Raw genomic sequence first — 19195 nt, 5'->3', positions numbered from 1 at the left:
TTCCTGAAATCACTTTTTTTATCCCTCCACCTAACATACATTCGCCTAAAATCACGCATGATCCTATTATCTTCCAGCAAACGCACATTAAGTTTCCACACGCCACCACCATATACAAAGGAAATCTTACCTTCTAGACGTGCCCTCAAACACACATGGTCAGAGAAGGGAACATCTTCCTGCTGGAAATTCCTACAAATAACATTTTGTGAAGAAAAGAAGATACGGTCTATTCTAGACTCTATGCCTCCCCTGTCGGCCTTATAGGTCGCAGGAGGTGGATTACCTAAAAAAACTTCCGCAGCATCCTGTAAGGAAAAATCCGCCACAAGACTCTTGAGTCTTTTACCTGTAACATCCATCTTATCCCCCTCCGTCACACAATTGAAATCTCCAACAAAAATTATTGGCATTTTGCCAGATAAAAAAAAACATAATTTCTCAAAAATTTCCAGCCTCTCCCCTTTATCTATTGGTGCATACATATTTACCACCCTAACCCTCCACCCCCTACAATTTAACTTACATATTACACACCTCCCCGCCTCCACCACCATGTAACTTTCTATCTTAACACTATAAACCTTCACCAAAACACCTACCCCACAATTTTTATTACATACAGAACCAGACCACACACTTTGACCTAAAGGCCATGCATTTTCACTTAAGGGATCGGAGATCCCACACTCCTGGACACAGTATACGTCCGCATCCAAGTTGCTCAAGTAGTCCAAAATTGCCACTCTTCTCGACTCAGATTTAATCAGCCGAACATTTAGCGACAAGATGCTGAGAGCAACTTGGGCACCCATCTATTAATTTGATGTGGCAGGTCACGACAACATGCCCACCTGTACATCATCCTAACCCTTCTGGGGGTAGGACGCTGGACGTGCAGATATCGTAGTTTGTGCCTTCCCCCAAAAAAGACACATCTTGGGGATCGGATGCAGTAGGGTACACCCGGGCTGGACTCACACTGCAGTCACTTAAAGGGGAAAAGGATGGTTCAGTTTTCTTCTTTTTCTTCACTGAAGCGCCTCCATCTTCATCTGAACTATAATCCCGCCGCTGGGGGTCAAAGTCCCCCTGACCTCCCTCCTCCTCAAGGTCAGAAACGACATCGCTCCAGGCCACATGCGGTGTTCTGGTCAGATCAGACTCCTCTTCCCCCTGCATTGTAACCATCATGTCTGGAATTTCAGCCTCCAGATCCTCCACCGGGGCCACTTCCATGCCTATACGATCATCAGTTATCGTCTCAGACTCACTGACATCTGAAGCCACAGACGCGGCCCTCTGCACCGGTGGCTCAGGTGCCAGCTCCATATTTCCTCTTACATTCACACGAACCAGTTCTGGAAAAGCAACCCGAGCCTCCTCCTCATCCAGGAAAGCCAGAGTAGATATCGGAGCAGTCGGAGTTGGAGCAGTCGGAGTTGTAGCTGTGGGTGCAGGAGATTCATTTCTTCTCCTTCCCCTTCCCGCTGCCCCCGCATATGAACCAGGATGGAATATACAGTCTCTGAAGGCATGCCCCTTCTCTCCGCAGAGGTTACAGACTATTTCATTTTTGCAATTATTGGAAGAATGACCCACCTCATTGCACTTCCTGCAAATAATCTGTCTGATGTCGCATGCTTCCTGAGTATGGCCATACCTCCTACAATGACGACAAAACCTGGGCGCATTGGGGAAGAACAGGTAACCCCGCTCACTCCCAATGGAAAAATTTGATGGAGGATAATGTATACCCCCTGGTTCATCAGGACTTTCCCGGAACTTGACCATGAAACGATATTTACCGGTCCATAGTTCCTCCTCATTCATGACTTTTACTGCCACCTTGGTAATATAGCAGTGCCTATTTAGAAAGGCATAAATCAAAGCCAAGTCCACATGTGGGTTGTACATGAAAACAGTCAGAGGTACCTCTTTGGAGCAATACAAGATGACAAAAGTCAGCCCATCCAAATATTGATTGTCCAGATTCTTTTTCAAACAATCATAGAAATTGTTGCAAACAGCCATAGAAGTAAATACAAGATTATACTTGCTTTTGAATTGCTGGAGGCACAAGATTTCTTCCTTCTTCACTTCAAGGAGTCCAAACAAAATCTCCTTCACCACGAAGCTGAGGGTAAAGATTCCTTCTTTGCCTTCTTCCACATCAATCTGGATTCCAAACTTCACTCGAGCCTCACCGGGCCCAGCGTATCGAATGCGTCCCATTATCGCTAGTCGTGTCTACTGGCCAACTCCTTATAGCAGCAAGTGGCTTAAGCCATAAAATGGCGATGCCACAGGGCCAAGAGTTAACGCACAGACAGCCAAATGACTAGACCCATTACAGATCTGAGCCAAAAGGCCGAGAAGCGATAACCAGAATTGGTTTCAAACTACGGAGCCACCCAAGGATCCTGAAAAGTCCATTTGTGGAGATGAGCTCCTGGACTCCCGTTAAGAAGATATGTTGTCAACCTCTAGATCCCTTACATGCCTGCACTTTTCGGCTTGCTGCTGCTGCAATCCACGCGTTTTAGATCTGCATAACTCCACCTCTTTAAACACAGCACCTTCACCCCCTGCTGTTCCCACCCGCCTCAACACCGTTGGAAGGGAGGAGAACCAATTAAGGCGGGGGGTGGGGTGGAACGAGCAGCTGTCTACCCTTAGCAGGAGGGCTCCTGATTACATACCTCTCCTGCTGCTGCTGCTGCTGGCTGTCCAGCAGCAGACTGAAGGTGGCTGCTGCTGTGCACAGGTATATAAAGGCTCAGAGCCTATTATGACACGCGCAGCCAGCGTTCCATTGCCACATTCCATCTACTGCAGGCAGGATACCTGGCTGGCTGAATGTCGCTGAGAAGCTCACAGAGACCGCCATAAGCAACAGTTTAACAGAATGCCACAGACTAATCAACCAAACTTTTTGGGTTGGGTTCTCTTTTATAGTCTGCAGGCATTAAATGAAAGAAGTCAGTGTTCCAGCAGAAGGAGACAACGTTTCAGAAAAGGCATTGTAGCAAACCAAAAAAGAAATTTTAAGCGCAGCAGAGTAACCAGCGCACATACCTGTTAGCTCAGGTGAGTTTAAAAGGCTGCTGTTGATAACAAGGGCATTTGCTAAATAGATGGTGTGTGTGCAACAATATACTGAAAGGTCAATTATATTGTGCAGCTTATCTCACCACCTGTAGTTATTTAGGTGAAAGCTCCAAAATGCTTGCCTAATATGTCTGTTTATCCAAAAGGATGTAAAAAGGGAGAGCTAGAAAGATAGCATTGCATCACATTACATGGCAATGCAATGCACAGTTGCTGAAGTTGAACCAAAATGAGCTTGTAATCTGGCTTCTGCAACTTTGAACATGAAAAATCCAATGAGGAGAAGAAAAGCAAAGCCAAAGAGTCCATCCCAAAATCCGACAAACAAGCAAAATGAACAAAAAACATTGAATTCAATTCTTTCTGATTTTAGAAACTGCATTAAAGAAGGGGTGCACCGGTCCTGGAGATACTGCAATACCAGGTCAATGCGTGGAGTGGACAGAGCAAGCTCTTTTTCCATCTCCCTGTTCTAAAAATCCATTTAATATATGGTCCCCAGATAGGGGACGTATCAGATATTAAACTGATAAGAACAGATACTACACTTGATCTTAGCCAAAAGGCCGAGAAGCGATAACCAGAATTGGTTTCAAACTACGGAGCCACCCAAGGATCCTGAAAAGTCCATTTGTGGAGATGAGCTCCTGGACTCCCGTTAAGAAGACATGTTGTCAACCTCTAGATCCCTTACATGCCTGCACTTTTCGGCTTGCTGCTGCTGCAATCCACGCGTTTTAGATCTGCATAACTCCACCTCTTTAAACACAGCACCTTCACCCCCTGCTGTTCCCACCCGCCTCAACACCGTTGGAAGGGAGGAGAACCAATTAAGGCGGGGGGTGGGGTGGAACGAGCAGCTGTCTACCCTTAGCAGGAGGGCTCCTGATTACATACCTCTCCTGCTGCTGCTGCTGCTGCTGGCTGTCCAGCAGCAGACTGAAGGTGGCTGCTGCTGTGCACAGGTATATAAAGGCTCAGAGCCTATTATGACACGCGCAGCCAGCGTTCCATTGCCACATTCCATCTACTGCAGGCAGGATACCTGGCTGGCTGAATGTCGCTGAGAAGCTCACAGAGACCGCCATAAGCAACAGTTTAACAGAATGCCACAGACTAATCAACCAAACTTTTTGGGTTGGGTTCTCTTTTATAGTCTGCAGGCATTAAATGAAAGAAGTCAGTGTTCCAGCAGAAGGAGACAACGTTTCAGAAAAGGCATTGTAGCAAACCAAAAAAGAAATTTTAAGCGCAGCAGAGTAACCAGCGCACATACCTGTTAGCTCAGGTGAGTTTAAAAGGCTGCTGTTGATAACAAGGGCATTTGCTAAATAGATGGTGTGTGTGCAACAATATACTGAAAGGTCAATTATATTGTGCAGCTTATCTCACCACCTGTAGTTATTTAGGTGAAAGCTCCAAAATGCTTGCCTAATATGTCTGTTTATCCAAAAGGAAGTAAAAAGGGAGAGCTAGAAAGATAGCATTGCATCACATTACATGGCAATGCAATGCACAGTTGCTGAAGTTGAACCAAAATGAGCTTGTAATCTGGCTTCTGCAACTTTGAACATGAAAAATCCAATGAGGAGAAGAAAAGCAAAGCCAAAGAGTCCATCCCAAAATCCGACAAACAAGCAAAATGAACAAAAAACATTGAATTCAATTCTTTCTGATTTTAGAAACTGCATTAAAGAAGGGGTGCACCGGTCCTTGAGATACTGCAATACCAGGTCAATGCGTGGAGTGGACAGAGCAAGCTCTTTTTCCATCTCCCTGTTCTAAAAATCCATTTAATATATGGTCCCCAGATAGGGGACGTATCAGATATTAAACTGATAAGAACAGATACTACACTTGATCTTAGCCAAAAGGCCGAGAAGCGATAACCAGAATTGGTTTCAAACTACGGAGCCACCCAAGGATCCTGAAAAGTCCATTTGTGGAGATGAGCTCCTGGACTCCCGTTAAGAAGACATGTTGTCAACCTCTAGATCCCTTACATGCCTGCACTTTTCGGCTTGCTGCTGCTGCAATCCACGCGTTTTAGATCTGCATAACTCCACCTCTTTAAACACAGCACCTTCACCCCCTGCTGTTCCCACCCGCCTCAACACCGTTGGAAGGGAGGAGAACCAATTAAGGCGGGGGGTGGGGTGGAACGAGCAGCTGTCTACCCTTAGCAGGAGGGCTCCTGATTACATACCTCTCCTGCTGCTGCTGCTGCTGGCTGTCCAGCAGCAGACTGAAGGTGGCTGCTGCTGTGCACAGGTATATAAAGGCTCAGAGCCTATTATGACACGCGCAGCCAGCGTTCCATTGCCACATTCCATCTACTGCAGGCAGGATACCTGGCTGGCTGAATGTCGCTGAGAAGCTCACAGAGACCGCCATAAGCAACAGTTTAACAGAATGCCACAGACTAATCAACCAAACTTTTTGGGTTGGGTTCTCTTTTATAGTCTGCAGGCATTAAATGAAAGAAGTCAGTGTTCCAGCAGAAGGAGACAACGTTTCAGAAAAGGCATTGTAGCAAACCAAAAAAGAAATTTTAAGCGCAGCAGAGTAACCAGCGCACATACCTGTTAGCTCAGGTGAGTTTAAAAGGCTGCTGTTGATAACAAGGGCATTTGCTAAATAGATGGTGTGTGTGCAACAATATACTGAAAGGTCAATTATATTGTGCAGCTTATCTCACCACCTGTAGTTATTTAGGTGAAAGCTCCAAAATGCTTGCCTAATATGTCTGTTTATCCAAAAGGAAGTAAAAAGGGAGAGCTAGAAAGATAGCATTGCATCACATTACATGGCAATGCAATGCACAGTTGCTGAAGTTGAACCAAAATGAGCTTGTAATCTGGCTTCTGCAACTTTGAACATGAAAAATCAAATGAGGAGAAGAAAAGCAAAGCCAAAGAGTCCATCCCAAAATCCGACAAACAAGCAAAATGAACAAAAAACATTGAATTCAATTCTTTCTGATTTTAGAAACTGCATTAAAGAAGGGGTGCACCGGTCCTGGAGATACTGCAATACCAGGTCAATGCGTGGAGTGGACAGAGCAAGCTCTTTTTCCATCTCCCTGTTCTAAAAATCCATTTAATATATGGTCCCCAGATAGGGGACGTATCAGATATTAAACTGATAAGAACAGATACTACACTTGATCTTAGCCAAAAGGCCGAGAAGCGATAACCAGAATTGGTTTCAAACTACGGAGCCACCCAAGGATCCTGAAAAGTCCATTTGTGGAGATGAGCTCCTGGACTCCCGTTAAGAAGACATGTTGTCAACCTCTAGATCCCTTACATGCCTGCACTTTTCGGCTTGCTGCTGCTGCAATCCACGCGTTTTAGATCTGCATAACTCCACCTCTTTAAACACAGCACCTTCACCCCCTGCTGTTCCCACCCGCCTCAACACCGTTGGAAGGGAGGAGAACCAATTAAGGCGGGGGGTGGGGTGGAACGAGCAGCTGTCTACCCTTAGCAGGAGGGCTCCTGATTACATACCTCTCCTGCTGCTGCTGCTGGCTGTCCAGCAGCAGACTGAAGGTGGCTGCTGCTGTGCACAGGTATATAAAGGCTCAGAGCCTATTATGACACGCGCAGCCAGCGTTCCATTGCCACATTCCATCTACTGCAGGCAGGATACCTGGCTGGCTGAATGTCGCTGAGAAGCTCACAGAGACCGCCATAAGCAACAGTTTAACAGAATGCCACAGACTAATCAACCAAACTTTTTGGGTTGGGTTCTCTTTTATAGTCTGCAGGCACTAAATGAAAGAAGTCAGTGTTCCAGCAGAAGGAGACAACGTTTCAGAAAAGGCATTGTAGCAAACCAAAAAAGAAATTTTAAGCGCAGCAGAGTAACCAGCGCACATACCTGTTAGCTCAGGTGAGTTTAAAAGGCTGCTGTTGATAACAAGGGCATTTGCTAAATAGATGGTGTGTGTGCAACAATATACTGAAAGGTCAATTATATTGTGCAGCTTATCTCACCACCTGTAGTTATTTAGGTGAAAGCTCCAAAATGCTTGCCTAATATGTCTGTTTATCCAAAAGGAAGTAAAAAGGGAGAGCTAGAAAGATAGCATTGCATCACATTACATGGCAATGCAATGCACAGTTGCTGAAGTTGAACCAAAATGAGCTTGTAATCTGGCTTCTGCAACTTTGAACATGAAAAATCCAATGAGGAGAAGAAAAGCAAAGCCAAAGAGTCCATCCCAAAATCCGACAAACAAGCAAAATGAACAAAAAACATTGAATTCAATTCTTTCTGATTTTAGAAACTGCATTAAAGAAGGGGTGCACCGGTCCTGGAGATACTGCAATACCAGGTCAATGCGTGGAGTGGACAGAGCAAGCTCTTTTTCCATCTCCCTGTTCTAAAAATCCATTTAATATATGGTCCCCAGATAGGGGACGTATCAGATATTAAACTGATAAGAACAGATACTACACTTGATCTTAGCCAAAAGGCCGAGAAGCGATAACCAGAATTGGTTTCAAACTACGGAGCCACCCAAGGATCCTGAAAAGTCCATTTGTGGAGATGAGCTCCTGGACTCCCGTTAAGAAGACATGTTGTCAACCTCTAGATCCCTTACATGCCTGCACTTTTCGGCTTGCTGCTGCTGCAATCCACGCGTTTTAGATCTGCATAACTCCACCTCTTTAAACACAGCACCTTCACCCCCTGCTGTTCCCACCCGCCTCAACACCGTTGGAAGGGAGGAGAACCAATTAAGGCGGGGGGTGGGGTGGAACGAGCAGCTGTCTACCCTTAGCAGGAGGGCTCCTGATTACATACCTCTCCTGCTGCTGCTGCTGCTGGCTGTCCAGCAGCAGACTGAAGGTGGCTGCTGCTGTGCACAGGTATATAAAGGCTCAGAGCCTATTATGACACGCGCAGCCAGCGTTCCATTGCCACATTCCATCTACTGCAGGCAGGATACCTGGCTGGCTGAATGTCGCTGAGAAGCTCACAGAGACCGCCATAAGCAACAGTTTAACAGAATGCCACAGACTAATCAACCAAACTTTTTGGGTTGGGTTCTCTTTTATAGTCTGCAGGCATTAAATGAAAGAAGTCAGTGTTCCAGCAGAAGGAGACAACGTTTCAGAAAAGGCATTGTAGCAAACCAAAAAAGAAATTTTAAGCGCAGCAGAGTAACCAGCGCACATACCTGTTAGCTCAGGTGAGTTTAAAAGGCTGCTGTTGATAACAAGGGCATTTGCTAAATAGATGGTGTGTGTGCAACAATATACTGAAAGGTCAATTATATTGTGCAGCTTATCTCACCACCTGTAGTTATTTAGGTGAAAGCTCCAAAATGCTTGCCTAATATGTCTGTTTATCCAAAAGGAAGTAAAAAGGGAGAGCTAGAAAGATAGCATTGCATCACATTACATGGCAATGCAATGCACAGTTGCTGAAGTTGAACCAAAATGAGCTTGTAATCTGGCTTCTGCAACTTTGAACATGAAAAATCCAATGAGGAGAAGAAAAGCAAAGCCAAAGAGTCCATCCCAAAATCCGACAAACAAGCAAAATGAACAAAAAACATTGAATTCAATTCTTTCTGATTTTAGAAACTGCATTAAAGAAGGGGTGCACCGGTCCTGGAGATACTGCAATACCAGGTCAATGCGTGGAGTGGACAGAGCAAGCTCTTTTTCCATCTCCCTGTTCTAAAAATCCATTTAATATATGGTCCCCAGATAGGGGACGTATCAGATATTAAACTGATAAGAACAGATACTACACTTGATCTTAGCCAAAAGGCCGAGAAGCGATAACCAGAATTGGTTTCAAACTACGGAGCCACCCAAGGATCCTGAAAAGTCCATTTGTGGAGATGAGCTCCTGGACTCCCGTTAAGAAGACATGTTGTCAACCTCTAGATCCCTTACATGCCTGCACTTTTCGGCTTGCTGCTGCTGCAATCCACGCGTTTTAGATCTGCATAACTCCACCTCTTTAAACACAGCACCTTCACCCCCTGCTGTTCCCACCCGCCTCAACACCGTTGGAAGGGAGGAGAACCAATTAAGGCGGGGGGTGGGGTGGAACGAGCAGCTGTCTACCCTTAGCAGGAGGGCTCCTGATTACATACCTCTCCTGCTGCTGCTGCTGCTGGCTGTCCAGCAGCAGACTGAAGGTGGCTGCTGCTGTGCACAGGTATATAAAGGCTCAGAGCCTATTATGACACGCGCAGCCAGCGTTCCATTGCCACATTCCATCTACTGCAGGCAGGATACCTGGCTGGCTGAATGTCGCTGAGAAGCTCACAGAGACCGCCATAAGCAACAGTTTAACAGAATGCCACAGACTAATCAACCAAACTTTTTGGGTTGGGTTCTCTTTTATAGTCTGCAGGCATTAAATGAAAGAAGTCAGTGTTCCAGCAGAAGGAGACAACGTTTCAGAAAAGGCATTGTAGCAAACCAAAAAAGAAATTTTAAGCGCAGCAGAGTAACCAGCGCACATACCTGTTAGCTCAGGTGAGTTTAAAAGGCTGCTGTTGATAACAAGGGCATTTGCTAAATAGATGGTGTGTGTGCAACAATATACTGAAAGGTCAATTATATTGTGCAGCTTATCTCACCACCTGTAGTTATTTAGGTGAAAGCTCCAAAATGCTTGCCTAATATGTCTGTTTATCCAAAAGGAAGTAAAAAGGGAGAGCTAGAAAGATAGCATTGCATCACATTACATGGCAATGCAATGCACAGTTGCTGAAGTTGAACCAAAATGAGCTTGTAATCTGGCTTCTGCAACTTTGAACATGAAAAATCCAATGAGGAGAAGAAAAGCAAAGCCAAAGAGTCCATCCCAAAATCCGACAAACAAGCAAAATGAACAAAAAACATTGAATTCAATTCTTTCTGATTTTAGAAACTGCATTAAAGAAGGGGTGCACCGGTCCTGGAGATACTGCAATACCAGGTCAATGCGTGGAGTGGACAGAGCAAGCTCTTTTTCCATCTCCCTGTTCTAAAAATCCATTTAATATATGGTCCCCAGATAGGGGACGTATCAGATATTAAACTGATAAGAACAGATACTACACTTGATCTTAGCCAAAAGGCCGAGAAGCGATAACCAGAATTGGTTTCAAACTACGGAGCCACCCAAGGATCCTGAAAAGTCCATTTGTGGAGATGAGCTCCTGGACTCCCGTTAAGAAGACATGTTGTCAACCTCTAGATCCCTTACATGCCTGCACTTTTCGGCTTGCTGCTGCTGCAATCCACGCGTTTTAGATCTGCATAACTCCACCTCTTTAAACACAGCACCTTCACCCCCTGCTGTTCCCACCCGCCTCAACACCGTTGGAAGGGAGGAGAACCAATTAAGGCGGGGGGTGGGGTGGAACGAGCAGCTGTCTACCCTTAGCAGGAGGGCTCCTGATTACATACCTCTCCTGCTGCTGCTGCTGCTGGCTGTCCAGCAGCAGACTGAAGGTGGCTGCTGCTGTGCACAGGTATATAAAGGCTCAGAGCCTATTATGACACGCGCAGCCAGCGTTCCATTGCCACATTCCATCTACTGCAGGCAGGATACCTGGCTGGCTGAATGTCGCTGAGAAGCTCACAGAGACCGCCATAAGCAACAGTTTAACAGAATGCCACAGACTAATCAACCAAACTTTTTGGGTTGGGTTCTCTTTTATAGTCTGCAGGCATTAAATGAAAGAAGTCAGTGTTCCAGCAGAAGGAGACAACGTTTCAGAAAAGGCATTGTAGCAAACCAAAAAAGAAATTTTAAGCGCAGCAGAGTAACCAGCGCACATACCTGTTAGCTCAGGTGAGTTTAAAAGGCTGCTGTTGATAACAAGGGCATTTGCTAAATAGATGGTGTGTGTGCAACAATATACTGAAAGGTCAATTATATTGTGCAGCTTATCTCACCACCTGTAGTTATTTAGGTGAAAGCTCCAAAATGCTTGCCTAATATGTCTGTTTATCCAAAAGGAAGTAAAAAGGGAGAGCTAGAAAGATAGCATTGCATCACATTACATGGCAATGCAATGCACAGTTGCTGAAGTTGAACCAAAATGAGCTTGTAATCTGGCTTCTGCAACTTTGAACATGAAAAATCCAATGAGGAGAAGAAAAGCAAAGCCAAAGAGTCCATCCCAAAATCCGACAAACAAGCAAAATGAACAAAAAACATTGAATTCAATTCTTTCTGATTTTAGAAACTGCATTAAAGAAGGGGTGCACCGGTCCTGGAGATACTGCAATACCAGGTCAATGCGTGGAGTGGACAGAGCAAGCTCTTTTTCCATCTCCCTGTTCTAAAAATCCATTTAATATATGGTCCCCAGATAGGGGACGTATCAGATATTAAACTGATAAGAACAGATACTACACTTGATCTTAGCCAAAAGGCCGAGAAGCGATAACCAGAATTGGTTTCAAACTACGGAGCCACCCAAGGATCCTGAAAAGTCCATTTGTGGAGATGAGCTCCTGGACTCCCGTTAAGAAGACATGTTGTCAACCTCTAGATCCCTTACATGCCTGCACTTTTCGGCTTGCTGCTGCTGCAATCCACGCGTTTTAGATCTGCATAACTCCACCTCTTTAAACACAGCACCTTCACCCCCTGCTGTTCCCACCCGCCTCAACACCGTTGGAAGGGAGGAGAACCAATTAAGGCGGGGGGTGGGGTGGAACGAGCAGCTGTCTACCCTTAGCAGGAGGGCTCCTGATTACATACCTCTCCTGCTGCTGCTGCTGCTGGCTGTCCAGCAGCAGACTGAAGGTGGCTGCTGCTGTGCACAGGTATATAAAGGCTCAGAGCCTATTATGACACGCGCAGCCAGCGTTCCATTGCCACATTCCATCTACTGCAGGCAGGATACCTGGCTGGCTGAATGTCGCTGAGAAGCTCACAGAGACCGCCATAAGCAACAGTTTAACAGAATGCCACAGACTAATCAACCAAACTTTTTGGGTTGGGTTCTCTTTTATAGTCTGCAGGCATTAAATGAAAGAAGTCAGTGTTCCAGCAGAAGGAGACAACGTTTCAGAAAAGGCATTGTAGCAAACCAAAAAAGAAATTTTAAGCGCAGCAGAGTAACCAGCACACATACCTGTTAGCTCAGGTGAGTTTAAAAGGCTGCTGTTGATAACAAGGGCATTTGCTAAATAGATGGTGTGTGTGCAACAATATACTGAAAGGTCAATTATATTGTGCAGCTTATCTCACCACCTGTAGTTATTTAGGTGAAAGCTCCAAAATGCTTGCCTAATATGTCTGTTTATCCAAAAGGAAGTAAAAAGGGAGAGCTAGAAAGATAGCATTGCATCACATTACATGGCAATGCAATGCACAGTTGCTGAAGTTGAACCAAAATGAGCTTGTAATCTGGCTTCTGCAACTTTGAACATGAAAAATCCAATGAGGAAAAGAAAAGCAAAGCCAAAGAGTCCATCCCAAAATCCGACAAACAAGCAAAATGAACAAAAAACATTGAATTCAATTCTTTCTGATTTTAGAAACTGCATTAAAGAAGGGGTGCACCGGTCCTGGAGATACTGCAATACCAGGTCAATGCGTGGAGTGGACAGAGCAAGCTCTTTTTCCATCTCCCTGTTCTAAAAATCCATTTAATATATGGTCCCCAGATAGGGGACGTATCAGATATTAAACTGATAAGAACAGATACTACACTTGATCTTAGCCAAAAGGCCGAGAAGCGATAACCAGAATTGGTTTCAAACTACGGAGCCACCCAAGGATCCTGAAAAGTCCATTTGTGGAGATGAGCTCCTGGACTCCCGTTAAGAAGACATGTTGTCAACCTCTAGATCCCTTACATGCCTGCACTTTTCGGCTTGCTGCTGCTGCAATCCACGCGTTTTAGATCTGCATAACTCACCTCTTTAAACACAGCACCTTCACCCCCTGCTGTTCCCACCCGCCTCAACACCGTTGGAAGGGAGGAGAACCAATTAAGGCGGGGGGTGGGGTGGAACGAGCAGCTGTCTACCCTTAGCAGGAGGGCTCCTGATTACATACCTCTCCTGCTGCTGCTGCTGCTGGCTGTCCAGCAGCAGACTGAAGGTGGCTGCTGCTGTGCACAGGTATATAAAGGCTCAGAGCCTATTATGACACGCGCAGCCAGCGTTCCATTGCCACATTCCATCTACTGCAGGCAGGATACCTGGCTGGCTGAATGTCGCTGAGAAGCTCACAGAGACCGCCATAAGCAACAGTTTAACAGAATGCCACAGACTAATCAACCAAACTTTTTGGGTTGGGTTCTCTTTTATAGTCTGCAGGCATTAAATGAAAGAAGTCAGTGTTCCAGCAGAAGGAGACAACGTTTCAGAAAAGCATTGTAGCAAACCAAAAAAGAAATTTTAAGAGCAGCAGAGTAACCAGCGCACATACCTGTTAGCTCAGGTGAGTTTAAAAGGCTGCTGTGATAACAAGGGCATTTGCTAAATAGATGGTGTGTGTGCAACAATATACTGAAAGGTCAATTAATATTGTGCAGCTTATCTCACCACCTGTAGTTATTTAGGTGAAAGCTCCAAAATGCTTGCCTAATATGTCTGTTTATCCAAAAGGAAGTAAAAAGGGAGAGCTAGAAAGATAGCATTGCATCACATTACATGGCAATGCAATGCACAGTTGCTGAAGTTGAACCAAAATGAGCTGTAATCTGGCTTCTGCAACTTTGAACATGAAAAATCCAATGAGGAGAAGAAAAGCAAAGCCAAAGAGTCCATCCCAAAATCCGACAAACAAGCAAAATGAACAAAAAACATTGAATTCAATTCTTTCTGATTTTAGAAACTGCATTAAAGAAGGGGTGCACCGGTCCTGGAGATACTGCAATACCAGGTCAATGCGTGGAGTGGACAGAGCAAGCTCTTTTTCCATCTCCCTGTTCTAAAATCCATTTAATATATGGTCCCCAGATAGGGGACGTATCAGATATTAAACTGATAAGAACAGATACTACACTTGATCTTAGCCAAAAGGCCGAGAAGCGATAACCAGAATTGGTTTCAAACTACGGAGCCACCCAAGGATCCTGAAAAGTCCATTTGTGGAGATGAGCTCCTGGACTCCCGTTAAGAAGACATGTTGTCAACCTCTAGATCCCTTACATGCCTGCACTTTTCGGCTTGCTGCTGCTGCAATCCACGTGTTTTAGATCTGCATAACTCCACCTCTTTAACACAGCACCTTCACCCCCTGCTGTTCCCACCCGCCTCAACACCGTTGGAAGGGAGGAGAACCAATTAAGGCGGGGGGTGGGGTGGAACGGCGCAGCTGACCCTTAGCAGGAGGGCTCCTGATTACATACCTCTCCTGCTGCTGCTGCTGCTGGCTGTCCAGCAGCAGACTGAAGACTGAAGGTGGCTGCTGCTGTGCACAGGTATATAAAGGCTCAGAGCCTATTATGACACGCGCAGCCAGCGTTCCATTGCCACATTCCATCTACTGCAGGCAGGATACCTGGCTGGCTGAATGTCGCTGAGAATCTCACAGAGACCGCCATAAGCAACAGTTTAACAGAATGCCACAGACTAATCAACCAAACTTTTTGGGTTGGGTTCTCTTTTATAGTCTGCAGGCATTAAATGAAAGAAGTCAGTGTTCCAGCAGAAGGAGACAACGTTTCAGAAAAGGCATTGTAGCAAACCAAAAAAGAAATTTTAAGCGCAGCAGAGTAACCAGCGCACATACCTGTTAGCTCAGGTGAGTTTAAAAGGCTGCTGTTGATAACAAGGGCATTTGCTAAATAGATGGTGTGTGTGCAACAATATACTGAAAGGTCAATTATATTGTGCAGCTTATCTCACCACCTGTAGTTATTTAGGTGAAAGCTCCAAAATGCTTGCCTAATATGTCTGTTTATCCAAAAGGAAGTAAAAAGGGAGAGCTAGAAAGATAGCATTGCATCACATTACATGGCAATGCAATGCACAGTTGCTGAAGTTGAACCAAAATGAGCTTGTAATCTGGCTTCTGCAACTTTGAACATGAAAAATCCAATGAGGAGAAGAAAAGCAAAGCCAAAGAGTCCATCCCAAAATCCGACAAACAAGCAAAATGAACAAAAAACATTGAATTCAATTCTTTCTGATTTTAGAAACTGCATTAAAGAAGGGGTGCACCGGTCCTGGAGATACTGCAATACCAGGTCAATGCGTGGAGTGGACAGAGCAAGCTCTTTTTCCATCTCCCTGTTCTAAAAATCCATTTAATATATGGTCCCCAGATAGGGGACGTATCAGATATTAAACTGATAAGAACAGATACTACACTTGATCTTAGCCAAAAGGCCGAGAAGCGATAACCAGAATTGGTTTCAAACTACGGAGCCACCCAAGGATCCTGAAAAGTCCATTTGTGGAGATGAGCTCCTGGACTCCCGTTAAGAAGACATGTTGTCAACCTCTAGATCCCTTACATGCCTGCACTTTTCGGCTTGCTGCTGCTGCAATCCACGCGTTTTAGATCTGCATAACTCCACCTCTTTAAACACAGCACCTTCACCCCCTGCTGTTCCCACCCGCCTCAACACCGTTGGAAGGGAGGAGAACCAATTAAGGCGGGGGGTGGGGTGGAACGAGCAGCTGTCTACCCTTAGCAGGAGGGCTCCTGATTACATACCTCTCCTGCTGCTGCTGCTGCTGGCTGTCCAGCAGCAGACTGAAGGTGGCTGCTGCTGTGCACAGGTATATAAAGGCTCAGAGCCTATTATGACACGCGCAGCCAGCGTTCCATTGCCACATTCCATCTACTGCAGGCAGGATACCTGGCTGGCTGAATGTCGCTGAGAATCTCACAGAGACCGCCATAAGCAACAGTTTAACAGAATGCCACAGACTAATCAACCAAACTTTTTGGGTTGGGTTCTCTTTTATAGTCTGCAGGCATTAAATGAAAGAAGTCAGTGTTCCAGCAGAAGGAGACAACGTTTCAGAAAAGGCATTGTAGCAAACCAAAAAAGAAATTTTAAGCGCAGCAGAGTAACCAGCGCACATACCTGTTAGCTCAGGTGAGTTTAAAAGGCTGCTGTTGATAACAAGGGCATTTGCTAAATAGATGGTGTGTGTGCAACAATATACTGAAAGGTCAATTATATTGTGCAGCTTATCTCACCACCTGTAGTTATTTAGGTGAAAGCTCCAAAATGCTTGCCTAATATGTCTGTTTATCCAAAAGGAAGTAAAAAGGGAGAGCTAGAAAGATAGCATTGCATCACATTACATGGCAATGCAATGCACAGTTGCTGAAGTTGAACCAAAATGAGCTTGTAATCTGGCTTCTGCAACTTTGAACATGAAAAATCCAATGAGGAGAAGAAAAGCAAAGCCAAAGAGTCCATCCCAAAATCCGACAAACAAGCAAAATGAACAAAAAACATTGAATTCAATTCTTTCTGATTTTAGAAACTGCATTAAAGAAGGGGTGCACCGGTCCTGGAGATACTGCAATACCAGGTCAATGCGTGGAGTGGACAGAGCAAGCTCTTTTTCCATCTCCCTGTTCTAAAAATCCATTTAATATATGGTCCCCAGATAGGGGACGTATCAGATATTAAACTGATAAGAACAGATACTACACTTGATCTTAGCCAAAAGGCCGAGAAGCGATAACCAGAATTGGTTTCAAACTACGGAGCCACCCAAGGATCCTGAAAAGTCCATTTGTGGAGATGAGCTCCTGGACTCCCGTTAAGAAGACATGTTGTCAACCTCTAGATCCCTTACATGCCTGCACTTTTCGGCTTGCTGCTGCTGCAATCCACGCGTTTTAGATCTGCATAACTCCACCTCTTTAAACACAGCACCTTCACCCCCTGCTGTTCCCACCCGCCTCAACACCGTTGGAAGGGAGGAGAACCAATTAAGGCGGGGGGTGGGGTGGAACGAGCAGCTGTCTACCCTTAGCAGGAGGGCTCCTGATTACATACCTCTCCTGCTGCTGCTGCTGCTGGCTGTCCAGCAGCAGACTGAAGGTGGCTGCTGCTGTGCACAGGTATATAAAGGCTCAGAGCCTATTATGACACGCGCAGCCAGCGTTCCATTGCCACATTCCATCTACTGCAGGCAGGATACCTGGCTGGCTGAATGTCGCTGAGAAGCTCACAGAGACCGCCATAAGCAACAGTTTAACAGAATGCCACAGACTAATCAACCAAACTTTTTGGGTTGGGTTCTCTTTTATAGTCTGCAGGCATTAAATGAAAGAAGTCAGTGTTCCAGCAGAAGGAGACAACGTTTCAGAAAAGGCATTGTAGCAAACCAAAAAAGAAATTTTAAGCGCAGCAGAGTAACCAGCGCACATACCTGTTAGCTCAGGTGAGTTTAAAAGGCTGCTGTTGATAACAAGGGCATTTGCTAAATAGATGGTGTGTGTGCAACAATATACTGAAAGGTCAATTATATTGTGCAGCTTATCTCACCACCTGTAGTTATTTAGGTGAAAGCTCCAAAATGCTTGCCTAATATGTCTGTTTATCCAAAAGGAAGTAAAAAGGGAGAGCTAGAAAGATAGCATTGCATCACATTACATGGCAATGCAATGCACAGTTGCTGAAGTTGAACCAAAATGAGCTTATAATCTGGCTTCTGCAACTTTGAACATGAAAAATCCAATGAGGAGAAGAAAAGCAAAGCCAAAGAGTCCATCCCCAAATCCGACAAACAAGCAAAATGAACAAAAAACATTGAATTCAATTCTTTCTGATTTTAGAAACTGCATTAAAGAAGGGGTGCACCGGTCCTGGAGATACTGCAATACCAGGTCAATGCGTGGAGTGGACAGAGCAAGCTCTTTTTCCATCTCCCTGTTCTAAAAATCCATTTAATATATGGTCCCCAGATAGGGGACGTATCAGATATTAAACTGATAAGAACAGATTTTTTTTTTTTTTTTTTTTTTTTTTTTTTGTTCCAAACACTCAGAAATTAAGTTTTATAATCTTAAATCATATATCACCAAACTCACGATTTTAGTTCCATCATCGTGTTTAGATATTATATTTATATTTTTTAATTTGAATTAATATATATAAAGTTAAACATAACAATTCCTTTGCAGTTTCAACAGTTTCCAAACAAATCACAACTGACATTACTTCACCCGGTTTCCCAAACTAAATATCCCCTTTTTCTCTTTTACTTTCCTCCCAACAAAACCCCTTAACTTCTTTTCTTCCTCCTCATGCTCTAACCGCATCTGTTCCCAATCATACTCTTACTCATCATCTCTGAAAGTCACCACCTTCTCCAACACTTTACCCTTTTCCTCTTTTACTTCTTTCTTTTCACCAGATACTTTCCTTGATCCACAATTTTCCTGTACCGTTACCTTTTTCTTCAATTTCACCTTTAAACTTTCAACTTCTTTTCCCTGCTTATTCTCCTCTATAATTATCGCATCAACTTCCTTCTTCATTTTATCACCAATATCTTCCTTTTGTCCTCCAAAGTTCTTTTCAAAAGTTCCTTTGCTGCTTTCCATGTAACAATACCCAGAACTCCCGTTTAACATAATCCTCCCATTATGCAAATTTTCTTCTCCTGTTGTCCACACCAAAAAACGTCTCTTTCCGTTCCAAATACCAACTTTGTTCCTGTATAATTTCTGAAACTTTACCATCTTACATTTAGATTCCAAAAAAACCATTATCTCCTCTATTTCCACAAACGGATTGTCCATGTAAATTATCACACTCTTCGGTTTCCCCATGAATGATGCACTTACTCCAATTTTCCCAGAATCCTCTTCACTCCAGCCTTTGAAAAAATGAATGCACTTTTCCTCAGAAACTAGAATCACATCACAAACTTTACCTTGCTTTATTTCTTGCATACAGTAGATATCCTTCTCCAAAACTTCATATTTCCTCAAAATTTCCAGAATCCATTTTTCTTCCAAAAAAGTTTCTTCCGTCTCCCGTTTCACAAAAAAACGTAAGCATATCTTCTTTTTCCAAAACTCCATCTCAACGATCCGTTTTCCTTCCGTTTTTTCCTTTTAATCCTCCAAATGTTGCCACCACAGCTATGTGTGGCGACAGTTGCCCCCCACAGCT

General features: G+C 44.4%; 11 non-coding genes and 1 pseudogene across 11 annotated transcripts; all 12 read right to left on the bottom strand.

The window, feature by feature from the left end:
* Positions 1-3498: 3498 nt before the first annotated feature.
* Positions 3499-3689, bottom strand: LOC141198188 (U2 spliceosomal RNA). Its single transcript, XR_012270148.1, has one exon. It is a non-coding gene; the product is annotated as a U2 spliceosomal RNA (small nuclear RNA).
* Positions 3690-4807: 1118 nt separating this feature from the next.
* LOC141198517 (U2 spliceosomal RNA) lies at positions 4808-4998 on the bottom strand. The gene has a single exon (XR_012270464.1). It is a non-coding gene; the product is annotated as a U2 spliceosomal RNA (small nuclear RNA).
* Positions 4999-6113: 1115 nt separating this feature from the next.
* Positions 6114-6304, bottom strand: LOC141198187 (U2 spliceosomal RNA). Its single transcript, XR_012270147.1, has one exon. It is a non-coding gene; the product is annotated as a U2 spliceosomal RNA (small nuclear RNA).
* Positions 6305-7416: 1112 nt separating this feature from the next.
* On the bottom strand, positions 7417-7607 carry LOC141198186 (U2 spliceosomal RNA). Its single transcript, XR_012270146.1, has one exon. It is a non-coding gene; the product is annotated as a U2 spliceosomal RNA (small nuclear RNA).
* Positions 7608-8722: 1115 nt separating this feature from the next.
* Positions 8723-8913, bottom strand: LOC141198185 (U2 spliceosomal RNA). The gene has a single exon (XR_012270145.1). It is a non-coding gene; the product is annotated as a U2 spliceosomal RNA (small nuclear RNA).
* Positions 8914-10028: 1115 nt separating this feature from the next.
* LOC141198184 (U2 spliceosomal RNA) lies at positions 10029-10219 on the bottom strand. Its single transcript, XR_012270144.1, has one exon. It is a non-coding gene; the product is annotated as a U2 spliceosomal RNA (small nuclear RNA).
* Positions 10220-11334: 1115 nt separating this feature from the next.
* Positions 11335-11525, bottom strand: LOC141198183 (U2 spliceosomal RNA). Its single transcript, XR_012270143.1, has one exon. It is a non-coding gene; the product is annotated as a U2 spliceosomal RNA (small nuclear RNA).
* A 1115-nt stretch (positions 11526-12640) lies between these two features.
* On the bottom strand, positions 12641-12831 carry LOC141198182 (U2 spliceosomal RNA). The gene has a single exon (XR_012270142.1). It is a non-coding gene; the product is annotated as a U2 spliceosomal RNA (small nuclear RNA).
* Positions 12832-13943: 1112 nt separating this feature from the next.
* On the bottom strand, positions 13944-14133 carry LOC141198526 (U2 spliceosomal RNA). Its single transcript, XR_012270473.1, has one exon. It is a non-coding gene; the product is annotated as a U2 spliceosomal RNA (small nuclear RNA).
* Positions 14134-15252: 1119 nt separating this feature from the next.
* LOC141198181 (U2 spliceosomal RNA) lies at positions 15253-15443 on the bottom strand. Its single transcript, XR_012270141.1, has one exon. It is a non-coding gene; the product is annotated as a U2 spliceosomal RNA (small nuclear RNA).
* A 1115-nt stretch (positions 15444-16558) lies between these two features.
* Positions 16559-16749, bottom strand: LOC141198180 (U2 spliceosomal RNA). The gene has a single exon (XR_012270140.1). It is a non-coding gene; the product is annotated as a U2 spliceosomal RNA (small nuclear RNA).
* A 1115-nt stretch (positions 16750-17864) lies between these two features.
* Positions 17865-18071, bottom strand: LOC141197956 (U2 spliceosomal RNA; annotated as a pseudogene).
* Positions 18072-19195: the final 1124 nt, after the last annotated feature.

Source organism: Phyllobates terribilis, unplaced genomic scaffold (genome assembly GCF_046119375.1).
Source record: "Phyllobates terribilis strain yellow unplaced genomic scaffold, ASM4611937v1 Scaffold_94__1_contigs__length_6153435, whole genome shotgun sequence".
NCBI lineage: Eukaryota > Metazoa > Chordata > Amphibia > Anura > Dendrobatidae > Phyllobates > Phyllobates terribilis.
Note: the sequence above shows the minus strand (reverse complement) of the source record. Positions and strands in the feature narration are given on the sequence as shown.